Source organism: Bactrocera dorsalis, chromosome 4 (genome assembly GCF_023373825.1).
Source record: "Bactrocera dorsalis isolate Fly_Bdor chromosome 4, ASM2337382v1, whole genome shotgun sequence".
Classification (NCBI taxonomy): domain Eukaryota; kingdom Metazoa; phylum Arthropoda; class Insecta; order Diptera; family Tephritidae; genus Bactrocera; species Bactrocera dorsalis.
Window position 1 is genome coordinate 2,897,955 of NC_064306.1, and position 17,506 is coordinate 2,915,460.

Below are 17,506 nucleotides of genomic sequence, written 5' to 3' on the forward strand. Positions count from 1 at the left end.
GAAAATTGCATAGTGTTGTGTTTTTTTGCCAAAATGCGCATAATTGAATTCAACATACGTTACTCATACGCTGTGGTGTACCTCAATGTCGAAGTAAAAATAAATGCTACAGCAGTTAAAAATTCTTAAACTGTAAAATAAATTTTAAAAACACTTAATTAATTGATAAAATTCATCAATTATCGAAAATTCGATAAATATCTGAAATACTTCAATACATTTTATTAATATAGCATATACCAATAATATGGGTATTTATGCGTATCACAAATCTTCACCTGCCGTTTACACGTTTTGCATCGATTTTTTCATTCATAAATTCCTATTCAAAGCAAAACCAAACAAAAGGTAATTTCAAAATTCCGCAACAACCCACAAAAAACGAAGTCAATGACTGATTGCCCCATAGTCTGACTTGAAATTGGGCTCAGCGTTGCGGCATCTAAACTTGCCTGCCCACAACAAGGCAAACAACAAGTTTAGGAAAGCAGTCGGCAGCATTTACTGCGTCGCAGTTAATTCTCTCTTTTGTCAAGTAAGCGTCAGCAGCACCTTTGTTGTTGGCGCCGGCTTTTAGCGCATACCTTGGAGTGTTATCTTAGCAGAAAATGAGTCAGTCAGCAAACGATGCGTTTATTTAAACGTGACTTCGTTGAGTTATTTACCTTTTTACTCTCTCTCTCTCTCGCTGAGCGTAAACGATCAATGTACACTCTCTTTTGGTGCTTTTGGCCTCATTGCCCTGCACCGCTTATCTTTTGTTGGTGTTGCTGGTTTATTAATACAGATTTCATATCTTTGCCATAAACTCTGCCGGAATTCGATGAAGCAACAATAAAAACCTAACAAAATTAAATTATTTCATATTTTTTTCTTTTGGCCTATCGCTGGCCATCTAACACGCCGTTATTTGTCTTTCCATCGGAAATGCACATAAAGGTGCGTTTGCATGGCGCAAGGCGACAAATTGCCGCAGTGCGTTTTGACAAGTGTCGCGCTGTTATGTGAATTGTGAAATCACGTAGTGTTTTTACGAGTTTTGCTTTGATTACGAATTTTAATTAAGCATTGCTATTGCTGATGGCGATCGGCTTCTTAGTTGTAGAGTCAGTTAGAGTTATTGAGTACTTGAGAATAGGCGATCGGGAAAACCAATGAACTAGAAATACCAAGTTGACAGACATGAGCCGGATTACGTGACATTTCGTATTAAATTAAATGAATTCTTTGAAACTGGAATTACTTACTTTTTTGACAATATAGATATTATTGTTTCGTAATTTTTATTATTTTTCCAAACTTTTATCATTTTTTAATCTTTATTTTTGTTTAGTTTTTACATATTTATTTTTTTGTTTTTAATATTTATTATATATTGTTATTATTTTTATTTCTTCAGTGCAGTTTCAGTTAATTTTTTAAATTTTCTTATATATTTTTTTATATACATATATTTTATATATTTATTTTTTAAATTTTATTTATATTTTGTTTTTTATTTTTTTATATATTTTTTATAAGTATTCTTTTTTAATTTTTTTATTGTTTATGCTGTTGTTTCCAATACGGAAATACTGCACACAATTTTCGTCTTCCATTCTATCGCATTTTTTTGTAATTCTGATACGCGTGTGTTTGCTCTCTGACCCTTTTGACTTTTTCATCGCTCTCTGCCTTTCGCATGCATAATTTTGTGTTTTTATTGTTGTCAATGCCCTACCATACTTGAATAATTCCATGTATTAATTTTTCATGCAGGAGACCGGAAATATTTTTTTCTGTATTACTTTTCGTTACATTTCATTAAACACAAATAAGAAAAAGCTGAAAACCGTACGATTGCTTCTTACAACTTTCAGCTGCTTATTGAATGAACGCTTACAACATATTTTGAGGAAATTTTTGTTTTTGACATTTTTACATTTATTTAGAATTATTTTTTTTCGGAATTTTTTGACATTTATTTATTATTTTTTATTACATTTTCTTATTTTATGTATTTTCTTTTTTATTTTTTTTTTATGTTTTATTAATTTTTTTTTTAAATTAATTAATTTATTTTTATTTTTTTATTTTTATTTTTATTTTTTTTTATTTTGTTATATATATAAAGTTTCGTTTTTTGTAATAATTAATGTATAGACAACTTTTCTTTTTATGAGCGCTGTGACGAGTTTTAACCTAAGCAAGCTAAATTTCACGACCCCTAACTACATTACTAAATTGCCAATTTCTGTTCACCTCAGACAACAATTATTTATTGTTTTTGTTGTTCGTAGTGTAGAGCTCATCAATACCTTCGAAATGCAATATATACATACATACATATAGACATTTTTTATGTATATAGCACTTATGCTTTGCGTGCTCTGAGTTGAAACTCGCACCGCCACGAGGTGAGCCGCACTCACGAAGTTGAGCAGTTACTCGCTGACAGAGTTGTCAGACTGTCAGGTTTTCGATATTCGTTAGAATAATGTCGAAAACTGTTAAATCTAACTATGTATAAAATTGGAAAATTAAAGTGAGGTTATGAATGATAAAGCTGTATGGGGTTTTCAGCCTTCAAACAGAAAAAAATCCACCTTTTCACATCTTTTGAAAAATTTTATACAACTTCCAACTTTAGATTTCACGTTGATAAATTGGATCAGCAAATTGAAAAATTAAAAAAGTGAGGTTATGAGCTATGTATATATTTTCTTAATAAAATAGCGAAACAGTCAGTATCTGTAATCCAAAGCCTCAGCATCTATAACAGCAAGTGTACAGCTCTATAGCTTTTTAAGTTTTTATGCCGAAATTTTGGCAAAACTCAACTTTTTCGCACTTTTTTTTTCCAAAAAAATAATTTAAAAAAATCCAAAATCTTGCACAAGGTCCAATTCTATTTTCCACGTTGTAAATTTGTCTCAGTAAAGTTCCTCATACTCGTTTTCAAATTAGACTCAACCCAAAGTAGCACGAAAATCTGGCAACACTGCGTATCAACTTCTCCCAACCGCGATCGTTGTGATCTTCACTTTCCCCCACTTCCACGGCAACTTGTTATCCAGCACACCGAAACAACAACAACAAACACGAAGCACACAGCAAATTCCTTCATGTTGCTTTTCTAGTTTGTGTTGTTGTTGTTGTTGTTTGCTTATAGCTGTTGGCGCTGGTGTGCTATCGATTCTGCGTCCATCCGCCAACAACACCATCGCCCGCATCGGTTGCGCTCGTCACCGCTCCAACACACACTTTACAGTTTAGTTTACTTGTAGACGAGCTACGAAGCAGTCAGAGTGTGCAGTGGTGTATTTTCGTGTTTCTACCAACGCGTGAGTGTGTGAATTTGGTTAATTAAAAACGCCAACCAAAGTATAGCAGAACAAGCTGTGCGCGCATTCGTATTCGTATTTTACGATAACAGCAACAATAACAAATATAACTAGAGCAATACGTATCCGTCGCCGTCCGTGCTCCGATCGGTGGTAGCGGTCTCGATTTCGTCAGCGATTTCGCGTTTTCGGTTTCGATGTTTTCTCAGCAGTGAATTCAAATTCGTTTTACTCAATTTAAAAATCTAAATCAATGGGTCATTTTGCGAATACAACAACAAGCAATTGAACTTTGTGCCATTAGTATCGATTGTCAAAAAATCGAATAGTTTCTGAGTCGTCCCGATCTTCGTAAACATTACGAAAACGGATCTAAAGCGTCAACGTCGTCGCATTCACGATCATCGATGTGTCTGTTCCAGTAAAATTCAAAATTGCATAAGCAAAATTTTTCTACATTCAAATACAACCACGTACGCACAACAACGTCGTCCGCATTTGAAATTCCATCAAAAGCGAAAAAAGCGAAGGAAGAAAAAGTAAAAAGTGCGGCCGAGAAAAATATAGTAGATACGTGAAAATTTGTACATTGCAAGCGACGACGAATAGTAGCAGCACATTTGTTGCGCTATTTTGGGAAATTTTTCAAGCATTTAGATGTTTTGGGTAATTAAAACACGAAAAATATTAAAATTTTGCATCAGAAAAAACGAAATCGATATGCTACAGAATATATCACTTAATAAAAAATTCAACGAAAACGAACACTAAAGCAATATGAATTTGAAAAATTAAAAAAAAGATAAATCAAGAGCTCTAAATTCTGAAAATCAAATTTTCAAAAAAAAAGTTTTCTTATGCATTTTAAAAAATTTCTAAAACTACGAAAAGAAATTTGCATTTTGAAAAAAAAGCTAAATATATTTTGTACTTTTCAAAAAAGTGGAAAAAACTTAATTTTCAAAAAAAATTCGAATATATTTTGAAAAATTTTTAAAATTACGAAAACAAATTTGCATTTTGCAAAAAAAAACTAAATATTTTTTGTACTAGTAGAAAAAGAGTAATTTTCAAAAACAAATTTCAATTACATTTTGCATAATTCCTGAAAATTCGAAAAGAAATTTGTTTTTTGCAAAAAAAATTGCTAGCTCCTCAGCGTTGCTCGCTTTCACACAGTCGCAGCTGAGCAGCAGTTGGCGCAGAAGCTCAATGACAAAAAGTTCGCAAATACTCAACTTAACCTATTTTTGATTCGCACAAAAAGAGCAAATTTTTTATAAAGTGTATGCTTGTTTTTGCAATCGAACACTTGAATAACACGCGCCAATCAAATTTTAATTGAATTAAACAGCAAAAGCTGCCGCCACAAGCAGTTGCTGCTCTTAACGCCTCCAACAAGCATCGGTCGCGCCCACCTACCCGCTCACCACTTTGAAAAAGTCGTGCTTCCACTTCAGCGATACGACTTCCTCTCCATAGACTATAGCAGCACTCTCTAATATGACTCTTCATTTTATTGAATTTGCATTTCGCGTTTTTTTTATTTTATTTTTTTTTTAATTTTTCGCAATGCATGGAATTATTCATATAAACATGTTATATTAAGAAAAAAAACTGAAATGAATTCGTAAAAGTTGTCAGAACGTGTCTTAATCAGTAAATATGCATATTTATCGATGCTACTCTACTGACAGTTAGCGATTTTCGATATGTTGTGCACATTGAACGCTATTAATTAGCTGAAGTTGTAAAAATATGATTTCATAAAAATGCGTTAACTGTTAATTAGTGTTGTATTCACAAACTTCAATTACTGCATTTTAACGTTTTTTTTGCCAATAATTTTTACGCATTTGCACAGCCGCATAAGAGTTATTAACCTCCTTCGCTGCTGTCACGAGCCATTTCAAATTTGAAGTGCTGATATGCACTCTAACAAAAAGTCAACAACAAAAGCAAAAAACAAATTTTATCAATGGAAAATTTTCGCAACATTATGACCTGCTCACGCTTCTCTTCAACCACATTTTACTGCGCGCTCTAGCGATTTTGCGAATTTGAACCGGTTTCTTTCTATTTATTTATTTCGCCTTTTTTTGCCATGTCGAAATGGCTCTTTTTTATGCTGCTGCCATTTATACCTGTTCGTTGATTTTTACCTATATGTATGTATGCTTGAATTTTGGCCAATAAGTCTAGTGACTGGCAGTAAAAAGGCAGCAAAGCTGGGCAGCCTCTTCTTGCTTTTCTCCACATTAAACGCATACATAATACATATAGTACGTAGTTCATATATTCTCCGGTGACTACTCTTAACGAAGGCGGTCGGTCGTTCGTCGTGGGCTCGCTTGCTAGCCTAGCTAGTCTATGCAGGCTGGCTTAGTTTCATTTATATGTATGTTTTAAGTACATATATGTACGGCTGCTCTTTGATTTACTTGACGATTTGAGCGTAGTTTATAGCTCATTCATCTGAATTTCTCGGCTACATTATTTTCCATATTCGTATGCCTACATTCATAAATGGAGGTGTGAAGTTATGTATTATGTTTCATACTATTTCGTTTGCTATACTCGGCCTCTTTTAGACCGAACTCCTCGTTTTCCATAACAGTATTGAAGGAAAGCAAAGATGGCCTACGAGCTCACTTACGCGGTTGTAGCTTCCGCGAGAGACCAGCGGCAGCTCACATTTCTGTCTACCTTGTTGTTCTTTGGTTGAACACCTTAGAAATTTCTGGAAATGATTTTGCAGTCGTTGACACGTTTGCTTAAACTCTTAGCAAGTGCTTGTACTTAGCGACTTTAATTCGTTTGGTAAATTAATAAATTCCTCAAAAGGCATGACAATATACATATGGAGATTATCAAAATGATGTACAGAATTTTGAAAACCTACGTTTCTTTCCTGCCTGTAATTTTCTGCGAAAGTTGATAGCTACCAGCCGGTTTTGATGTACTAAAAGTGTTGACTTACATGTTGATAAGGTTGTCCTAGCCATATAAATAAATAAACAACCCATAACTCCTCTGAGTAAAAAAGTAATGAAGGATTACATGTGCACAAGAGTTTCGGTTAGATTTTCGGATTGATATAACCGGTAGTTCCATTAGATTACCGGTTTGTTGTAACCAGTAGTTCGCCTGTAAGGTTATTTCATAGCTCTTATTAGCTGTTATCAAATCATCAGTGATTAGTTATCGCATGTTTTTGCAAACGCAAGGCCATTCTCTATAAAAAAAGAGCGTAGTTCATGATTTTTGAAAATTTGTAGAGTCGAAAAATTATTGAAGTAGTTACATTCCGCAGCATCCGCCGCCCACAAACTTATCAAACCACTAACTTATTGTGGAGAGATTTCGGCCTCACTATTACTCACACGAACGACGTCACTACTTATTCTTTCACAATTCTCCCTTCTTGGCACTTTTTTTTTACGGCTTTGCGGATCACTCTGCCACATTCCTCGGCAGTCAGCGTTTATTTTAGTACCAAAATGTATGCGCACATTGGACTTACATCATGTGTATGTGCACACTTCGGTGCGTGCTGGTGGCTTTTTTCGTTGTTCTTTGTGTATGAACGCGGGTATATACGTTCCGACATGAACTTATCGCGGCATCGACTATGTGCTCAATCCCAAAATGCATGTTTACATTATTAGTAATCTTGCTCACTATAAATACATTATATATTTCGAAATTATGTACATATACTCTATATAGTATATATATAATATAAATTATATATATTTATTATAATAGTATAAATATAAAAATACGAAAATACTTTTTCGACTACCCAATATATTAGAATTTCTAAAATATAATGTTTCTCCCATCAATTCCATAAATATGAATTGTATCAGTTCTGCTTTGAAGCAATGCCATGTGCTTATCAGCGCACCGCATTGAGCATAAGCTACCACGTGATTCAGATTTTCGAAACGGAGTTCATTATCGTAACCCAACCGCTTGCAGTTGCTTGCCCTTATGCACATAACTTTATATGTGGTTTCGGTTAATCCCCTAGGAAGAGATATGCTTCTTGGAATACGGCACCTTATGCTTCGTTATACATGCTTATTTCTTTCGGTTCCTATGCCTTTTTTTATATTCGTCATTGAGTTTGTCGGCCTTCCGTCCGCTTTCGACTTCAGTCTTATGTGCCCGACGTGCTGAGCTGCCTTCAGTTAGACGGTGTTTCGAGTCGCATGATCGATTTTAAATGCTGCCGGCACTGCTGCTGTTAGCTGGCGCTTACTCGCGCATACAACATAAGTTTACACATGTCTTACTCGGCCTCTCTTATGAAACGAGTGCCCAAAAAGAGTAGAAGAAAAACAAATAAATGCAAAAACGAGCAAATATGTAACATTCGAAGCAAAAGTTCGCTGCGAACCGCGTAGTGCGCGAGTCACACTGAAAGAATTCAAACAAAATTAACTATAAGAAGATAAATAAAAAATTGGGAAAAAAACAAATACGAATTGAATGAAAAAGTGTTCAGAAAAAGACCAGACCACATGTTCGAGTCAATGGAAAATTTCCAACCGGTTTAGGGCAGCGCTACAGTGTATCTCGTCTGTGCTGCTGCTCGCCTGTTTAGCGGGGAATTTTTTTTGTAGTTGTTGCTTTTTTTGTCGATTATGCGAGCAAGAATTTTTTTTGCTTCTGCAATATCAGCATATAAGATTTTTTTTTGATTTTTAATTTAATAGCAGCGATTTATTTCTCGAACGTTTATTTTGATTTCTGTATCACTGAGTCATTACACGACATGTACGCTCGGTGCTTTTGACCTTGAACTTTATCCTGCTTGATTGCTGGACGTTGTGTATAATGAAGTGTCGGTATTTTATTAAATTTGATTTAGAGGAGGAAATTCTTAGTGTAATTTCCACGAGCCAGTATTTCATAAGCAGCATAATTCTCTTGAACTGCCAGCGCATCGTATTTTAACTCTTCTGTTTCAATTGTAGTTCAAAAGAAAGTTGTCAATCATCCTTAAAAGTACTCGTAGTAGTGGTTTTGATTCAACTTCGATAGCCGATTTGCAGGCGTTGTAATCACAATCTGTGCTGATTATGAAATATATTGCCTTTTATACTTCAATTCTAGGTCTAGAGAAGGTTGACAAACATGCATAAAAGTATTTGAAAGTACTTTCTACTGCAACCCTGTATATTGGAGTTTCTCATTCAGCCTTGAGACGGTCGCCATTTCTGATTGTGATTTAAGTTGCATTTTCTGCTTCAACTCTAGATCTAGAGAAGGTTGTGAAACATCCCTAAAAGTATTGGAGATTCTCATGCAGCCTCGAGACGACCAGCATTACCGGCAGCATAATCCTATCGAGCTGTCAATGCTAGGTATGCAGTGAGTACCTTATAATTAATCTCCAGAAGACTACGTTTTAGCCGGCTTAGTCTTCACTAATCGTGAAGTTAGTTGCGGCTTATAGTTGTTGCGGCTAAGTACCTCCGTGCCAGCGGTTTATGTGCTATTCATAAATTTTTTGTTGTCCGTAGCAGCAGCTCTTTGCCGCCCTGCGTCTACAACAACAAGTTCTGTAATGTATTTATGTTGAGTAAGCAGCGATCGGCGGCTCCGATTAATTGTAATTCCGGTTGATGGACTAATCTCGGGCACTCTCTTCTGCATTTTTTCGTTCTAATGTATTTTCTAATGGCCGCTAATGCGATCATTAAACATTGCATGCATGCCGCGTATCAACGTTGATCTCAATTCCACGACTGGGGTGTGGCACCGCACAAACACATACACACTTACGGCTGACATGCCTTCTGCGGCAGGCGATCCGCTGAATCGCAACCTGGCTTTTGCGTGCTTGGTACCTTCAGACTCATTTGGTCAATAGGTGCAGTTGTTGCTTGAAAATATGCCACTTCTCATGTACGTATGTACATATGTACATATTGTTCTTTGCAGATGCGTGTTGCATGCAACATCGATCGAACGGCGCATTCAGAAAGCACAGTTCCAAGTGGAAAAACAGCGATAGCGACAGCGACAGCTGCCAACTCAATTGCTGCCTGGCTGTTATCCAAGTTGGGTGGCAGCCGCCACCGCTAAAAGAGGCTGGCTGGCAGTGGCATGGCGTGTTGGTGGGCGACTGCCGCGCTGCTGCAATTTTTATGACTATGTAGGCTGTCTGACTGTCTGCCTATTTTATTTTTAAATTATGCGCCATGCCTTTAAGTGGTTGCTGTTGTTGTTGCTTTTGCGCTGGCTGGCATCGTGTCTAGTTTTCGTCACTGTTGTTGTTGTTGCTTCTCTTGTACGTCGCTACGTGCATTGCATACACCATTCTCTCACGTACAACAACTGGCGGCCGAACGCGTTTCGTCGATGAATCGAGTGCCGTCTTGGTTGGCATATTTTTCGTTGTTACGCGTATTTTACAATTCAAAGACCTCTGGCGTAGCGCTGACGGCGCTCACTTACACTTACAATCTTCTTACATCCTTTAGTTGTTGTTGTACTTCCCAACCTCGTTTGTTTTCGTTTGTTTTCGTTTAATTTCATTAGTTTTTATTTTTCTATATTTTTACTTAACGTTGTACTATTTTTATACACCTGTAAGCGATATACTAATGCCAACGCACACACTAGCCATACACTCGTGCATGTCTCAGCTGCTTTATGCGCTGCCTACAAAGTGTCCGCAACAAAAGCGACATTGCGCGGTGTTTTACAGGCTGTCGGCGCCATATTTGTTTTGACTGTCGGTCTGGCTGGCTGATTGGCCGGCGCTTGTTTTCATAATTACCCAGCGATTTGCACGTCAATTATGCTGAGGCTTATTACAGTGGAGTGGGTGAATCGGGTGGTAGATAAATTTAATTATAGTGGCGGTATTTGCGTTGTGATAGTCATTATACATTGAAGAGGGTATATTAAATTTGCCACGATAACCAAATGATCTCCAAGGTAATCAAATGATCTCCGAAGGAATTGTTATCGGACCACTATAGCTTATAGCTGCCATATAAACTGAAGAATCGGAATCAAGTGCTTTTATGGAAAACTCTCAATCGAAGGGATATAGTCACGAGTTTGACATGGGTTATTGGCTAAGACAGTGGTGCAATCTCTCAAGAAATTGTTCCGATCGGATCACTATAGCATATAGCTGCCATACGAACCGACCGATCCAAAGCAGCTATTTGTGTTCAAAACTTTTTATTTGACAATGTATCTTCACGAAATTTGGCATGGATTATTTTCCAACACTATTCCATAATCTCGAACCATTTTATACAGATCGAAATACTATAGCATATAGCTTCTAAAGAAACTGATAAATCGAAATTTAGATAGATGTTTTATAACCTATTATGCTTTAAGAAATGCACCTGTGAAGGGTATTATTGCTACGGTAAAGCCGAAGTAAACGTTTTTCTTGCTCTTCCACTTCTTTTTAACATTTTTTATTTGGCAGCACTGGAGATATACGATTGCAACGACGTCTACTGACAAGATACGAAAAGACTTTTTCGACTACCCAATATTTATTTTCAATTTGCAAATATTTTGATCAGAAAAACTTTTTATGCATTAAATATTTTACTTCATTTAATTTGAAGCAGGAAAAGCAGTAAATCTGGTTGCTTCTTTTTTTGTCGAAAAAGACACACTCAGACCGATACTTTTCCACGTAAATTAATTATATTTTAATGATAAATATATACATATGTATACTTTACATCATATATACAGCATTTCACGCAATCACTTACTGAATTTATTGCCACTCAAGATGCTTGTTTCGTTGTTATTACGTATGCAATATTGCTGTTGTTGGCTATCATATTCGCGCTTGCATGCGACAATTGCATATTTACTATACATATGAACAATGGGCTGAGATAATTAAATTTGGTTCGCTCATAAATTTTATTTATTGGAGTCAATGAAATTTGCACATTACACAGACGTGTCAAAGAGTTGGGACGGATGAAAGCAAGCGAGCGTTGACATGTGGTGCGGTAAAAGCATCGCAGGTGAAACAATGCGGTAGTCTCTTATTGCACGGTTCGCAGTCGAACACGTAACACAACGAGTGTGACAATTACTATGCGAATTATAGTATATAGCCAACTGGCAGCTGGCTTCCCGCAAATTTACTGCGTGACTTTCAAATCTCATCACATCGCGGCGCGAGAGTCACAGAAGCACTGGCCGGGCACCGTGCTTGCTTCACTTATATAGCCAACTGGCAGCTGGCTTCCCGCGAATTTACCGCGCGACTTTCAAATCTCATCACATCGCGGCGCGAGAGTCACCTAAGCACTGACCAGGCACGGTGCTTGCTTTACTTATATAGCCAACTGGCAGCTGGCTTCCCGCGAATTTACCGCGTGACTTTCAAATCTCATCACATCGCGGCGCGAGAGTCACCTAAGCACTGGCCGGGCACTGTGCTTGCTTTACTTATATAGCCAACTGGCAGCTGGCTTCCCGCGAATTTACCGTGTGACTTTCAAATCTCGTCACATCGCGGCGCGAGAGTCACCTAAGCACTGGCCAGGTACGGTGCTTGCTTTGCTTATATAGCCAACTGGCAGCCAGCTTCCCGCTAATTTATCGCGTGACTTTCAAATCTCATCACATCGCGGCGCGAGAGTCACCTAAGCACTGGCCAGGCACGGTGCTTGCTTTACTTATATAGCCAACTGGCAGCTGGCTTTCCGCGAATTTACCGCGTGACATTCAAATCACATCACATCGCGGCGCGAGAGTCACCTAAGCACTGGCCAGGCACTGTGCTTGCTTTACTTATATAGCCAACTGGCAGCTGGCTTCCCGCGAATTTACCGTGTGACTTTCAAATCTCGTCACATCGCGGCGCGAGAGTCACCTAAGCACTGGCCAGGTACGGTGCTTGCTTTGCTTATATAGCCAACTGGCAGCCAGCTTCCCGCTAATTTATCGCGTGACTTTCAAATCTCATCACATCGCGGCGCGAGAGTCACCTAAGCACTGGCCAGGCACGGTGCTTGCTTTACTTATATAGCCAACTGGCAGCTGGCTTTCCGCGAATTTACCGCGTGACTTTCAAATCTCATCACATCGCGGCGCGAGAGTGACCTAAGCACTGGCCAGGCACGGTGCTTGCTTTACTTATATAGCCAACTGGCAGCCAGCTTCCCGCGAATTTACCGCGTGACTTTCAAATCTCATCACATCGCGGCGCGAGAGTCACATAAGCACTGGCCGTGCACTGCGCTTGCTTTACTTATATAGCCAACTGGCAGCTGGTTTCCCGCGAATTTACCGCGTGACTTTCAAATCACATCACATCGCGGCGCGAGAGTCACCTAAGCACTGGCCAGGCACGGTGCTTGCTTTACTTATATAGCCAACTGGCATCTGGCTTCTCGCTAATTTACCGCGTGACTTTCAAATCTCATCACATCAAGGCGTACAGTTTGGGCACAGTATTACATGGCTTATTCTGTAATAAATTTTTATAAAAAAGCTGCTTTTCTGTGAGTTCTCACAACGCAGTTGCTTCCTTGTTTGAGCTTTTGAATTTTCTTTTCATAAATCTCATACAATATTTTGGTAAAATGGCATTTATTTATGATACGTTGATAATTTACAAAATAAAATTGCAATTTATGCAAACTTTTTGTTGTATTTATTCTGGCTGAATTGCCAAATTGTTCATAATTATTTAAAGATATGTTGTTTTTGCATCATTCTTGAGCCCTTTGCACCCATTTTTTGGAGAATGGACGTTCATCAAAAGAATGTATTGAACAAGTTGCTCACAACTATTGTATTGTACGAGTATAATAGTTTTAATTTATCTTGAGTACCTGCATCCAATTGGTCTAAAATAAGAAGTTCACCGTAAAGACGTTTGCAGCTTTTCTCATTTCTTTTACATTACATGTATCATCATCAGCAATTAGCAAGTATAATTCGGTACAATCACTTTCAACATACGAGAATTTAACTCTTATCGTTGTTATCGATAAATTTAACTCTTGTTGTCATCGATACTTTTAACTCTTATCGTTGTTTTCGATAAATTTAACTATTATCGTTGTTATCGATAAATTTTACTATTATCGTTATCGATAAATTCAACTCTTATCGTTATCGATAAATTCAACTCTTATCGTGTTTATCGATAACTTCCATAGTCTCAATTCGTTAATACAAATTTATCACTGTGTATGTGTGTGTGGTGAGTGAACATTATTACTTAATTCATTTATTTTTATTAAATTCTGAGAGCACTCCGTTTTAATAACGGGGGAATTCGCACATGACTTCGTTTGCTTATGCCTTTTCCACCATTCCACCAGTTTTTCGCAATTATTTCGCTATATACAATATACTATATAGTAATTGCAAATTCATAAACGTTTGTGCGTTTAGTACACAGCTGTCTGTCTATATCATATGGCCAAGCGGCCGCTTTACCAACAAAACCAACTATGAGGGTCGAGTTTTTTGTTTATATATAGTATGTATGCCCCAGGCATTGCTGGCCTTTAGAATTTTTTTCGCCGATTTTTGCTTGCCACCGTTTTGCCGCTTATTATTTGATTATGCGCTGCTCTTACGTTCTTGCAATTTAATTCATATTTCCATTACTCAATTTATAAATTTTTATGCGCTCGCTGCTATTAAGTTATACACATATTTGCTTTTATTACAAGCGTATAAGTTATTGTCTCATTTAATTTATTGCCACGAATTTTAGAGGCTAAAATGCTGACCGCTGATGGCTTGTGGCCGTTCGTCTAAATTGCAAGGTCGAAAATTTATTTATTTATTTTTTATATATTTATCGTTTGAAGGATAAGGACGACGCCAGACATTACTTGCATATGCAAGTTATGAAATATTCCAAATTTTGCGTTTTTAGCGTGCAGTTTATATTGCAGAATTTATGTGTTATTAATTGAATGAACTAAAATTGTTTTACGACGCATAAACTTGCATCATATAATAACATATGTACATGTTTTATAATTTTTTTTTAAGAAATACATTTTTTATTACAACTTTTTTTATTTTCTTTATTTTATTTTCTTTTATTTTTTATTTCAAACCATACATTAACTTGATTGATTTAATTTTTGCTAATAAAAATCTTCTATTTACCTTCACTTGATCGATAATCGATGACATTAGTACCGTTTCATAATGCTCCTCAAACAAACTATGCACCCGTTTCACATTACAAAGCACGTGAGCCATTAATAAATGCACATCTATCACGCAGAAATTTGGTTAAGCAATTCTCCTCGCTTTACCTTCTCCTCAATATGTGATAATTTTGCATGCCTGAAAGCATTTTTAAATACCCTTTACGCATAACCTTCACTCTTGTCTGCACTGTGCAACATAGTTAATTTGCTTTTAGCGCCATTAGGCATGCGCATTTGCTTTGTACTTGAATTGTTCAATTGAAATTGCTAATTGCTCATGCCTACTAAATTTTTATAACAATTCTGCACAGCAAATCGAAAGCGCAAATAAGTCATGTAATTGCAAGTAAACGCATGCAAATATTTACATGAAAGTACCAATCAGTTCACATACTCTTTTATAAATTTATTTGTTTACCGTGTTAAATACTTAGCGTGCATTAAAAGAAAAAGCCTTTGAATACCGTTGAATTAGCGCCAGTTGTTAACGCTTGCAGCGATAATTGCTGTATTTCTGTTAGCCAGCCAACAATGTTGTCTATGTGTGCACAGCGCATTATTCGCACATTTCCTCATACAATTGTTAGCTGCATTTCTTCCACCCACATAGCACTCAATTCAATTAATATAACTGTGCGAATAGAAATCTAAATTGATTAGCTACTCATATACACTTGTGCTCATATAATTAAGTCATTCAGTACTTTTTTACAACATGTAAAAAAACAAGGTATATTTCTTTATGCAACATCCCTAATATTGCGCGAGTAAAAAGTTCCGTTATTCTAGGAACGCCACCGATTTACAGCGCATTCAAGTACTTTCGTTTGGGAGAGTTTAAATGAATTTTCTATTTATTGTCAATAAAAGTGTGCTCACATAATTAAGTCATTCTGTTTGAAACGGGTAAATTAAAATTTTTTCGCCACAATTTACATAAATATTGTTGTTTTTTACTAAATTAAGTTATTTTTAACAAAATTTGTAGTCATCGTCGTCATGGGCAAGAATAAAAGCACAACTTCAAGCGAAAGAAGGATCATATGGGAATGTTTTCAAAAATATCAAAATATTGCCGAAGTTGTAGATGTTTTAGGATTTTCTCGAGGCAAAATTAATAACGCTGTTCAATTTTATAAAAAAAAAATAAGAATTTTGTAAATTTACCGCGTAAAAAGCCAAGAAATACCACCCGTTCTGACGTTAGGGCCTTAGTAAGGCTAAGTAAGTCTGACCCATTTTTAACCTCCACAGAAATTAGGGCTCAATTAGAGGAATACCACGGCGTACAAATATCTGCGCAAACTGTACGAAGACGACTACAAGAAAATTCATTGAATGGCCGTTTAGCAAGACGAAAACCTAACGTTTCAAAAAAAATATTGAAAAGCGAAAAGCGTTTGCTAAAGACCATCTCTGGGAGGACTCTAAATTTTGGGATTTGGTGGTTTGGAGTGACGAATCCAAATTTAATGTATTTGGTAATGATGGGAAACCATATGTAAGACGACCCCCTTTGCAAGAACTCAATCCCAAATACACTAAAAAAACCGTGAAACATGGTGGTTCATCAGTGATGGTGTGGGGTTGCTTCACGTCATTTGGCGTTGGCCCGATTGTTAAAATAGACGGGAAAATGACAGGTGAAATGTACAAAGGAATACTGGGGAACAATTTAGACGGTGATTATGTGGACAACTTACCGTTAGCTTGGATTTTCCAGCACGATAACGACCCCAAACACTGCTCGCGGGTCGTTAAATCTTGGATACGTAGTCGAAATATTAAAATTCTGGATTGGCCAGCTCAAAGTCCGGACCTAAACCCCATAGAAAACCTATGGGGGATTATAAAAAGAGCCGTAGCTGCACGAAAACCTCGCAACAAAGATTCTTTATGGGAAATAATACAGGCAGAGTGGTACAAAATAAGTCCCGCTCAATGTGCTACTTTAGTCCAAACAATGCCTAAGCGATGTACTGAGGTGCTACGTAATAAAGGTTATCCAACTAAGTATTAGTCTTAGGTAAGGTAAAACTGCAAAAAAATGTCGTATACTTCGAATAACTACATTTTTCTTTGGGTGACTTAATTATATGAGCACAACAACATGGATGGGCCAAGCGAATGAACGCAATATTTTTATTATTTTAGAAGTTAAATAAAAAATAAGTATTCTGTTTTGAACTGAATTAAAATTACTTCCATTTTTTGTAAAATTAAGTTTCATTCCTGTACCATAGAAGTTGCTTTGAATAAACTTTCGTTCTGTTACTGGCGTGACTTAATTATGTGAGCACAAGTGTACATCAATCAGCAGCTTCGAGTGTGTTCGGCTTTAAATTACCAATGACGACAACGAGCACAGTGTTATTGTCGAAGCGCTAATGCGACACGTATACGCCCCTGAGGCCATTTCCAACGCACTTTAGTCTGTTACATATGTTTAGTTATTGTACATACTACATTTTTGCGAGGCAATTTTTTTATTATTGATATTTACTTTAGTTTTTCGCATGAGTGCACTAAATATTTCAACTATTAACTCTTATCTAAAACGAAGATTTTCGGCAGCTCGGCAGCTTTAAGGCGCAATTAATCAAACAAAAAGTTGTCTGAAATGTATTAATTTTTCTCTCTGTAGTCGTATAAGCACATAGTCACATTATGTAAATATTTGTTTGAAAGATTAGTATATTTTACTGACCGATTAGGCTAAATAAGTGCTAATAAGTGCGCTGCCTAATATAACTGGTTAAGTGGCTCGCAAATTGCAATATGCCTTTCATAAGTATTTCGCATTTGTTGCTAATTTAAAGAACAACAAAATATTTTTTTAATATTAATATTAACCACAATTTATTAGCATTTCGCTCCATTTCGCAGTCAACTTCCAGATACTTTGTATCAAATATACATACATACATTTCCGTTGCAGTTCTTTTTGAAATTGAAGGCGTAATTGCTAAGTTCAAAGTATCCGTC

General features: G+C 36.6%; 1 protein-coding gene and 1 long non-coding RNA gene across 3 annotated transcripts in view; one reads left to right on the plus strand and one right to left on the minus strand.

The window, feature by feature from the left end:
- The first annotated feature begins 3,257 nt into the window (after positions 1-3,257).
- LOC105226184 (uncharacterized) overlaps positions 3,258-17,506 on the plus strand; it is a 64,391-nt gene continuing 50,142 nt past the window's right edge. The window contains exon 1 of the mRNA XM_049455067.1: positions 3,258-3,989. The gene's annotated coding sequence lies outside the window, so the exon portion shown is untranslated. The remainder of the gene's footprint in view (positions 3,990-17,506) is intronic.
- On the minus strand, positions 11,366-12,650 carry LOC125778274 (uncharacterized). Of its 2 annotated transcripts, none has more exons than XR_007422595.1 (3): positions 12,441-12,650; positions 12,096-12,210; positions 11,366-11,865 (listed from the first exon to the last, which is right to left on the minus strand). It is a non-coding gene; the product is annotated as an uncharacterized LOC125778274 (long non-coding RNA). The 2 variants fall into 2 exon arrangements; XR_007422596.1 differs by lacking the exon at positions 12,441-12,650 and adding an exon at positions 12,326-12,437.